An 11,042-nucleotide genomic window follows, 5' to 3' on the forward strand; every position below is an offset into this window, starting at 1 on the left:
ACAATGAATTTAAAACAGATGGAAATAAAGCTGAGATGGCACTTGCAGTATTACAATTGCATACATTTTATAAAGATCGATCCTTGATGTAAGTTTTACAACTCACAACTTTCAAAATTGTTTTATGGATTTTTTGGAAAAAAGATAATCAGCTAAACAATTGGCACGTTGTTATAAAATATCCTTTAAATACACTGCACTTTTATCCCTCACAGCCTTGCTTTCATTCCTGTCAAAAATGTAATATGCATTACTCTGAATAAGGTCTATTGTGTTATTATTATTATAGGGTCTTATTTGTGTCTATTTTATAGAGAAAGTATGTGTTATGAAAGATCAGCCTTTGAGCTATATACAGTTTTCCTGCCCCACACCCTTTTCACCAATATGATTGATCTCAGAGAACAATAGTTGGTAGTATTTTATTTTACAGTCCTGTTACTCATGTATATAATTACAATAACTAGGTAATAACTACCAACCCTGAACCTAACCCTACCCCATGTACATACCTTATATTACCAGTACTTTCTTAGGTAGGTACACTGTAAGTACATGGAAGTACACGTACTGTAAAATAAAGTGCAACCCAATAGTCTATAAAATTGTCTAAATAGTCTCTATAAAAGTTGTTTTTTGTTTGTTTGTTTGGATAAGTTGTATTATAACAATCTTGTCTATGCAATATGCATAATATTTTGTCAAATAACTTATTATAAACCTGTGAGGCCAAGTTTTTATGAAAAGAGATTGTCAAGTCAAGTCACCTTTATTTATATAGCGCTTTTAACAATACAGATTGTGTCAAAGCACTTAACAGTATCAAATTGGAGGATAGTGTCAGTAATATATAATGATAAGATTAAACACTCAATTTTCAGTTAAAGGCATTTCATTATTGAATTCAGAGATGTCATTGTCTAGCTCAGTTTAGTTTAAATATTATCTGTGCAATCAAATTGGCGATAATCTCTAGAAAATTAAGTGTCCCCAACTGAGCAAGCCAGAGGCGACAGCGGCAAGGAACCAAAACTCCCTCTGAGACAGAATGGAGAAAAAAAAAACCTTGGGAGAAACCAGGCTCAGTCGGGGGGCCAGTTCTCCTCTGACCAGACGAGTTTATATTTCTATTTTTTATTTTGTTGCAATTTCTAACAATAATAGTATTATGTAGTTAGGTATTTTATTATATTTTTAGTTCTTTTGTTATATTTTTAGTTTTATTGTATTTTAATCGAGGTCTTCACTGGGGATATATCTCTGGGGGTCATCTGGGGGTCCTGGTCTCCGCTGACGATCAGGGCTGTAGACATCATCTCTTGGTGCTGATCCACCATCTGATCGGATACGGACTGAGAAACAGAATAGGAACGAAACAGACAAATATTAGCGTAGATGCCATTCTACTTACGAGTAACGAGTACATCGTGTGTTATGGGGAGTGTTCCCGGTTCCGGTTGATCTAATTAATGCAGCCTAACAATCCTTTAACGGATTTGAATAATAGAAGCGTATTAGTGTGTTATAAACCAGGCTAAAGAGATGGGTCTTTAATCTAGATTTAAACTGACAGTGTGTGTCTGCCTCCCGAACAGTGTTAGGTAGATTGTTCCAGAGTTTGGGTGCTAAATAGGAAAAGGATCTGCCGCCCGCAGTCGATTTTGATATTCTAGGTATTATCAAACGGCCAGAGTTTTGAGAACGCAGCGGACGTGGAGGACTATAATGCGATAAGAGCTCGCTCAAGTACTGAGGAGCTAAACCATTCAGGGCTTTATAAGTAATTAACAAGATTTTAAAATCTATCCGATGTTTGATAGGGAGCCAGTGCAGTGTTGACAAAACCGGGCTAATATGGTCATATTTCCTAGTTCTAGTAAGGACTCTGTGGTAGTTTTTCATTTGTGATTTAAAATATGTTTTATATAATTTATCAATGTAATTTATAAATGTTTAAATTTGTTTCTTGATAAAATTTTGTCAGTGTACAAAATCCGTTTTCTTGAAATTACATATCTCTGTTTTAGATTTATTGCGAGAAATGATACATTTCATAGCGTTATTGCGCTATACCTTTTATGGTCACTAGGTGGCGTGCGATATTCGTTTTAAACGGTTTTAGGTAACAGTGTGACGAGTTTGAAGTACAGCTGATTTACCTTTATTAAACCTGCAGACTGGAAAATGTCAGAGAAGAGTTATTCATTTTTTAAATAAAATCAACAAAAAATAGATATACAAATAATCAAAAAGTAATAAAAATTACTTTTCATAAAAGTTATGATTTAAACATAGCTAATAAAACCCTCAAAATAAATTTTGCTGACATTTTTTGAAATATATACTTTGTCCTGAGACCATAGGTCAGCCTTTCAGTTGCCAATCTGGCTTCACTGTGTTCAGTTGTTTAACAGCTTTAGCCTTTTAGCTAGTTTTGAAATTGTGAAAACCTTAGTCACTACAGACAAATTACCCCTAGCCCCAATGACTCCTGTATGCTTATAATAAATGACTGGATTGATGGACCACTGCTGAACTTGTTTAAATCTGTAAACACGGGGAAAAATTCACACTGTTTAATCACACGGTAAGAAAAATACAGATATTTTCTTACAATATACTGAACATGAGGCAATGCTTAATTCAAAACACTGGTAAATGTAGATATAAAAAAAAAAATGTGTAAATTTTACTGTAAATTTATTTAAAAATTACCAAACCTGACACTTATGAGAAATTACTCTTGTGCTGAGATCCAGGTGCCTTATATTCAGCAAAACCATGATTGGACTATACTTGGATCAAAGCAAAATACCTGAACATGGGAGTGTAAATGCTTATTTATTCAACCTCACCCTCCTTTAATGTCTTCATTCACCTGCTTCCTCTCCATTACTTCTCCTTTATCTCTTTATACACTTCTCATACCTAAGCGAGGAGTGCAGGAAGCTGCGGTGGCCCTCACACTGCAGGTTATCTGCATTTCGTTGCCCTGTACCTGTACTTGTGTAATGACAATAAAGTTGAATCTAATCTAATCTAATCTAATCTGCCTGTTCTTCTCCCCCACTGACTATCACCCTCTGTGGAGTCAGTGACCTGTAACCACCTGGGCAGAAGAAGAGTCGGGATACATAAGACTTCATATCAATAATTGAAAGAAACTCTGCCCCATCGTTTTAATTTATTGATAAGCCCACCTCGCAATCTTCCTTAATTACTCCGCCACCTGCACGCCCACCCTATAGAATGCAGAGGAAGCCATTACGGGAGGCCAGAAAACGATCTGCTGCATCAACAATTGTATCTTTGTGTGGCTAAGACGGAGAGTTAGGTGTTGGGTTACATTAGTGCCCTCATGTTGATCATGATAGGGCACATTTCTTTGAAGCTTATTGGCATTGCTCAAACAATAGACCTTCACAAGCTGTCATGCCGCAATAACCGTGAGGTGCTTCTAGATGTCCATCACAGGAATTTCAAGAATCTGTACAGTTTTGATCAAGAGCTGTGGAGGACATCACATTGTGTATATTTCAAATTGAGAATAGGCATTTCCTGAAGTTTCAAAGAAAAAGGGGTACAAACAAAAAGCTGACAAGCCAGTCTTCATCGTTTCAGTTAGCTGTCAGCATAGCATTTTTAACTAAGTACTTTCAGTGGATTTAGATTTAGCTGAATTCAGCCATACAGTCTCATGAGACTACTGATGGGATTCTCTTTAATGCAAACAGGTTTGGCAAAAACCGTGTTAGTTGGACTGCATTCTGGTCTGGTCTGATGTCAGACAAAATAATAGGAGAGATATTATGTTGGTTAGACTGGCTACTTTCTGGACATATCCTACAAAAGACAGGATCTGCAAGAATGACTTGCATAAACAAACTTTGAACAAAACTTGTAACACTTGAATTTCCAGATTCATAGATGATACGCTCCCAGATTATTTCACCAAATGAAGACGTCATTGACTGCATATGTAACCTAATGTGTATGAATATGTACTCAAGCTTACTTAATTTTTCCTTCACATCGAACACCCTGCTGAAAAAAAACAATAGAACCCTGCCCAAAACACAATAGAAAATGTAATGGATTTAATGGTTATAATGGGAATTGTATTGGTTTTAATGGAAACAATGGTGTCTACTGGTATGTGATGGATTCTATTGGTGGGATGTTAAATCCTACTGGAAAAATGCCCAAAACAAACTACAAAAAGGAATTTTGTAATGGTTTTACGGGAAAAAGCTAATGGTTTATAATGGTATTTTAATGGAACCCATTAGAATTTATGTGATGGTTTCTATTGGGCTTCTATTGTTTGTTTGTTTTTGGCAGGGTCATGGAGGTTCTTACTTGGGTTCGAGCCTCCTTCAAGGAGAACAAGCCAAACTCGTTTACTGTTATCTTGCAGGACTGAGTGGGCAGGTGAACTCGTGAAACATGTCTAATGACTCACATAATTCATAGAATATACATTATAGGCCTAAGTCAATACAAAGACGTATTAATATTTACGCAAGCTTACGTAAGTAAATCTGTCACTGGGGTTTAACATATTTTGACTTGCATAAAATGTTTGAACAATGCTGGTAACACTTGAATTTCCAGAGTCACTGTTAATACACTCCCAGCTTTGGCCTAATGTAGACGTCATAGACTCATAATGCATGTAGGCCTACAGTAGAGGTCAATATTATTTAATGCATATCAGTATTTACTCAAGCTTACTTTCAGACATTTTAATTCTGTCTAACATATTTCTACGTCAGGCTGAATATACAACAAGGACCCGCTCAATATCTAGATGCTAGTCTGGTAGCGTATTTACTGGTAAAAACTGAGGACTGCAAAAAGGCATACTTCGATTTTGATGTCTCTGAAGAGCAAATTTCTGCTTTTTTTAGTTTTTTTTTGCCATGTCCTTGGGACACACAAGCTAAGCCTGGAGGGCTGGCGAGTGCTGCGAACAGGAAAGAAGAATAAAAAGGCTCTTTGTTGCAGATTGGTCGGTTCGCCTGGCTGACTCTGGGCACGATGCTGAGTGACGGGGCTTGTCTTGCTAGCTCTTGCGGTCAGCATGGCTCTGCTCATCTGTCATGAACCCCCGGGACCTCCATCACCAAGTCCACAATGGGCATGATTATAGATGTGATTATGGTTATGACAACAGTGTTCAGAGTCGTTCAAAGAGCACAGACTCAGACTTCTTGTTCATGGAAATTGTTTGTTTCTAATCTACAGGTCTTTCAAGTTTATTGATTTTGTCAATACTCTGGGATAATACACCCAATAGTCAATGCACATTGTGCATCACTTTTGTCTTTCAGAGTGGGCAAGGCCAAATGTAGTCAAATGAATGTGTCTGCATTGTGGACAAAGCCAAGCTGCAATCGCATTATCTGTTAGTTCGACTTCACAAAAGCTTGTATGGTACGAGACCAAACCATTTTCATGACATTTTAAAAAGACTATTGTTTTAGTCTGACTGAAAATTAACATTAAAGTGAATGTAACCCGAGTGCCTAGTGTATTTAAGCACATTAAAAAGTCTGAATATAAGATGTGAACTGACCAGCATGAACTTTTTTATTTAGCAACCCACTATTTGCTGCCAAAAACTAAAAAAAAAAAAAAAAATTGTTTCAAAACTCCTATATAGTAAAGATTGTTTTGTGGAACTACCATAGGCAGTGTACAGCAGTCAGTGTAAATGAGATTTCACACTAGTTTCTTTCTGGCAGAGGGGAAACCTACACGAGGTTGTGCTAATAATGTCACATCCTTAAATAGCACTAGCATGAATAACACAGAGGTGTGGCCTGCACATCAGTACAATAGATGGCCCATCATTTTGGACTTTCCTAACCTTAGGTTCTAAAGTCTGTGAGCAACTTTATTAATAAAACTGTAATTAAGCTACACTTCATCGCCTGTCTTTTTATCCATGGTATTAACCAAAAAGGCTGATGATATTTAGTCTACTCTGTGGTGACATAAATGCTTTGAGAGTGGAAAGCTTAAACTGCCATGTCATCGAAAGGAAATGGGTGAGGTTTGCTCGGCCTATGTGGTAATGGCTCAAGAAACAGTTTTTTGTTCACCCTTTCCATATATTCAAATACATCTGAACACATAATCTAAATGCACATAGGTATTTTAGATTTAGATGTACAAACCATCACTAATCAGTCTTGGAGATTCACACTAAAACTGCTTTAGGGCTGGTTTACACTACACAACTTTAAAATCTAAACACATTGTAAAACACATGACATCATACACTTGCCGACTTTGTCAACAGTCACAGAGAAAAACTGGAGAAAAATCATACTTTTAACGGCTGGGAGACGTGTGACAAATGAAAATAGTATGTGTTATAAAGTCATCTCAAAATCAAAAAGGTCTGATGTCCTCTGTCTGGATTCAAAGTCATAGAACGTAAAAAAAAAAATTCCTTTTTTGTCAACTCTGACATGTGACGTATTGCAGCCTTTGACAAACAAGCAGCATTTACACACATTCAGACTCAAACAGAAACCACCCCTATTTCATCAAGTTCTGTATATAGACATGTGGAAATTTCTGACCTCTGGCAATTCCATTGCAATGTTTCAAATGCAGAAAAATAAATACAGGGCCTACAGCTTTACAAACTATCTTATTTTCTTAAGAATGAATGAAAACCGCTGTTCAGTTACAATGCCCTTCTATAAATACTATATGTTGCAGTATGACATATGCTACCATACAAATGGTGTTTTACTTTCACAATGAATCCACAAAACAACACAGATAAGTTATATTCAGCCTAACAGCATTTGCAAAACATTTATCTCTGGGAAACTAGCCAATTCCGAGATACTGCTGTCTGTTTCCTGTTTTGAACCAGTTTAGCACTTACTTAATGTTATTCATTCCTCTCTTAAACCACAGAGGAATGTATCATCTGTTGGAAGAGGCTTCCTCATTTCGGCCTTTCAGGAAACATGTTGTGACTTTAGCTGTTACCTGCTTCTGTTCTCACTGAAGATGAGGCAGACTTTTTGTAAAGTAGATGTACATTTTTCTGTACTCACATGATTCAAGAACTGGTTAGTCATATTCAAACTGTTGACTGTAGAGCAGTAATAGATATTAAGTAAATAAAACTTACACAGAGGGCTCTCTGTACTGAGTGCATCAATGTGGAGTCTGAGACATAAGAAAAATGAGAGGGCCAAAGAGGTTTTGATGGCAGGCGTCTACATTCCTGGCTGCATTAACTTACACTGTCAACACTACGACAGAGCTGCATGTGCTGGTCAAACTGCAATTAGATTAAGAAAACGGAGTCCTGCTGGCTACCTCAGTGGTCAAACATGCTGTACAATTACGTCTTTAGAGTGAAAACCTTTCAGAAAAGTAGGTTCAAGATCTCTGTTTCCAGCACTCTGGTAACGAACAGAGACAGACTGGCACAGGGCAAACTCAGGACATTGGCACTAACTACGTAGCTTCAAATAAAAATGAACATTCAGAATCAAACGTTTTCATCAGTTTCCAAAATAGTGAAATGATTGTCTTCCACAAGCAAACTTTAAAAATGGCTGTTTTTAAAACGTCTCAGGGGACATATCAGTTATAAAAAGGGAATGGCTTTGGGGAATTCACTCGGTGTGTACACTTGAGTGTCTTGTTGCAGTGAAAGTTTAGGTGCTTTTGTTCAGCCATTGACTTGTTGAGCCAAGAAATGAAGGCTTTCTTATTGGTCTTGCATCTCCACTTTAAAGACTGCTATGAGTTTGCCCAACTTTATCTCAGTTGACAAACTGCGGTTTCAACAAAGCAAACATTTTAATACCATCTTACTGCAAACATTAAAATAATATGAATAAAAAAGATAGCTTTAGGGTTAAAGTTAAATGAGGGCTTTGAAGGTAATGCAGATACCCAGTGTAATTTAGTGACTTAAGCAGTGCAAAGTAAACAAAGTAATTTCATAATTTCAAAGCCTACTTTAACTATACATATTTAAAGATTATGTTGTATCACACAATCAAGAGTCTTATTGTAATACAAAGTCCAACAGCATGAATTTAAGTGTGAAACTCTTTGTACAACAGTTCAATGAACAAGAAGTAAATATCAAGCTACTTACTATTTTAAACACAATATTGCCAGGTACGCCACCAACCAAAACAGTTAAAAACTAACCACATGACTAACCAACTGATACTCATCTCCTGTTGCATGCAATAGTGGATGAAACAGCATTTTTGAACAAATCCTCTGAGTGAATGTTTCAAATTTGCTTCAATCCTGAATTAACCTAATGGCTTACAATGTAGCCTACAGAAAGAGCGACTAATAATAATAATAATAATAATAATAATAAAAAATACTGACAGTCTACAGTAAGTAGTAAAATCTACAGCAGTATAAGTAGTATTTTATGTTATGTATAATTTAGCTTCTATCAACACCTATGGAACACCACTCTGAAATTTGAAGACCGTAACAAACTATTATTTAATATTTACATCACTGACAAACAGCAAATATACTGTGACTTTTGAGTAAACAGGAGTGACTGTTTCACGGTTACAATAAGAGAAGGAGAAAGGCTCAAGTACTACAGTTAAATAGCTTTATTCGAAACTCAATATTGAATGTACAGAAAAGATTGTCGGTTATTATATAAATTTTAAAAAGACACAGCATAACCCTGGCACTGATACAGACAATGTTTTAAGATGACTATTTAAAACTACAAATTTAAAACTATAATTTCAGCTGAAGCCCTAAGTTCCCACACAGATTCGGTAAAAAATAGAATGAAAAAGATGGTCTACATGCATCTCACAGAATTTGTTTAAATAAATTTAAATATATAAATATTTCATAGCTTAAGCACCTATGAATATATCTTTGGTCAAGTTATAAAGCAGAAGCTGAAAGGCAAACTCATTAACATACTGAACCTAACATATAGTGGACGACAACATGTTGAAATTTAAATGGCTTGGAAATACAGCTAACCTTTCAGTCAGCTGCACTGTAAAAAAAAATCCTGTAAAAAAACGGCAGAATGTCTGGCAGCAGTTTCCAGACGGATTCCGTTAAATTACAGAAAACATCCATTTCGCAAAAACTGTAAAAATACAGGATATACTTTACAGTCAAAATTAATTAAGTTACAGTATATTACTGTTGATAGTATGTTTTTAAACTATGGAAAAACTGACAAATGTCAAATAAAGAAAAACAACCAACTTTCAGGTTAATCTCTGTAAATTTGGGGTTTTAATTAGTTATTTTATAAAACTGCTCTGTCCATCTACAGTAATTTACTTTTAAATTAAGGTTTTCCCCATGTACAATAACTAAGAAATAACTTTAAAAATTGCAATATGCTCAAAAAAAGTTTGTATATTTACAGGATTAATCTTTCCTTTTACATAAGCAATCTCACAACTTCAAACAAGCTGTTAATTAAAAGGTATTTAGTAGTTATTTTATGAAATGGCTGTCTACCTACAATCATTTTCTGTTAAAATACAGATATTAGCTACAATAACTAAGAAATATTGTATAAAAATGTAGTAAGTACATAATACAAAGACAAATGTCTGTAGATATACATTTTAATCGGTCATTTTCCGTAAGTATTATAGTTTAAAATGTTTGTTGGACAGTGAAACAAGCATAGTACTTAGAAATAAATAAAAATAGCAACGTTTACAGCCAATTTCTGTAAAATTAATCTATTCTGTACTTATGCTTAATTTTAAAGGAACCTGCACATTTACGTCAAGTTACATGAAGAATAAAATGATAGGAAATACATACTTAATACATAATTTAGAACATTCAAAAATACCTACATTAAAAAGGAAACTGCTGTATACCTTTATACATTTACAATTACATTTTATCCAAACGCAACATAGAAAGTCCCATTTCTTTTTTTTTTTATAAACAGAACGTTTGTATTAATGGGTCAAGTGTTCATGAAAAGATGCATTTTTAGCCATTTCTTGAAAATGGGTGGAGTTACGCAGTTTATTTCAACAGCAGGGAACACTCAAAACAGAAGTCCATGAAAGTGATTGTGTGTCTATGGGATGGCACCACAAGGCGTGATTCACTTGCAGAACGCAAACTTCTGGAGGACACAGGTCTGAAGTAGTGAGTTTATGTATAGGGGTGCAGAGCCAGTGGTTGTTCTGCAGACAAACATCAGTGCCTTCAATTTGATGTGAGCGGCAATTGGCAGCCAGTGCAAACTGATGAAGAGAGGTGTGTCATGTGCTCTATTCGGCTAGTTAAAGATCACTCTTGCTGCAGCATTCTGGATCAGCTGCAGAGGTCTGACAGTGCATGCTGGAAGGCCTGCCAAGAGAACATTACAACAGTCCAGTCTGGATAGAACAAAAGCTTGGACAAGGAGTTGTGTAGCATGCTCAAAAAGGAAGGGCCTGATCTTCCTAATGTTGTACAAGGTATATCCACAGGATCAGGCAGTGCAATGTGGTTGGTGAAGTTTATACGTGTTGGGTTGGCTGAAAACATGAGCAGTTTGACATGGTTGAGTTGAAGGTCATTCATCATCCAGCAAGAAATTTCCATCCAGCAGGCTGAGATGCAAGCAGCAACAGTCGGAACATCCAGCTGGAATGAAAGATAAAGATGCGTGTCATTAGGATAGCAATACTGTTGTCAAAAGTACAGACTTTGGTATCAAGTCTTTAAATTTCAGTACCGACCACTGGTGTCAAAAGTATTCACATTCATTACTCAGGTAGAAGTATAGATACTAGGGTTTAAAAAGACTTCTGTAGAAGTTGAAGTATCAACTCAAGCTTTTTACTCAAGTAAAAGTGTAAAAGTACTGGTTTCAAAACTACTTAAAGTATAAAAGGAAAAAAATGCCATTAAGGACAAAAGCTTAGGCCACGCCACAGGGGCCTATTGTGCACTACCCCACCTCCTCAAAAAAACATTTTTCTAAAGGCCATAATGACTATAATGTTATATTAAAATGTTAATGTTGAAAA

The sequence above is a fragment of the Onychostoma macrolepis genome, chromosome 05 (genome assembly GCF_012432095.1).
Source record: "Onychostoma macrolepis isolate SWU-2019 chromosome 05, ASM1243209v1, whole genome shotgun sequence".
Lineage (NCBI taxonomy): Eukaryota > Metazoa > Chordata > Actinopteri > Cypriniformes > Cyprinidae > Onychostoma > Onychostoma macrolepis.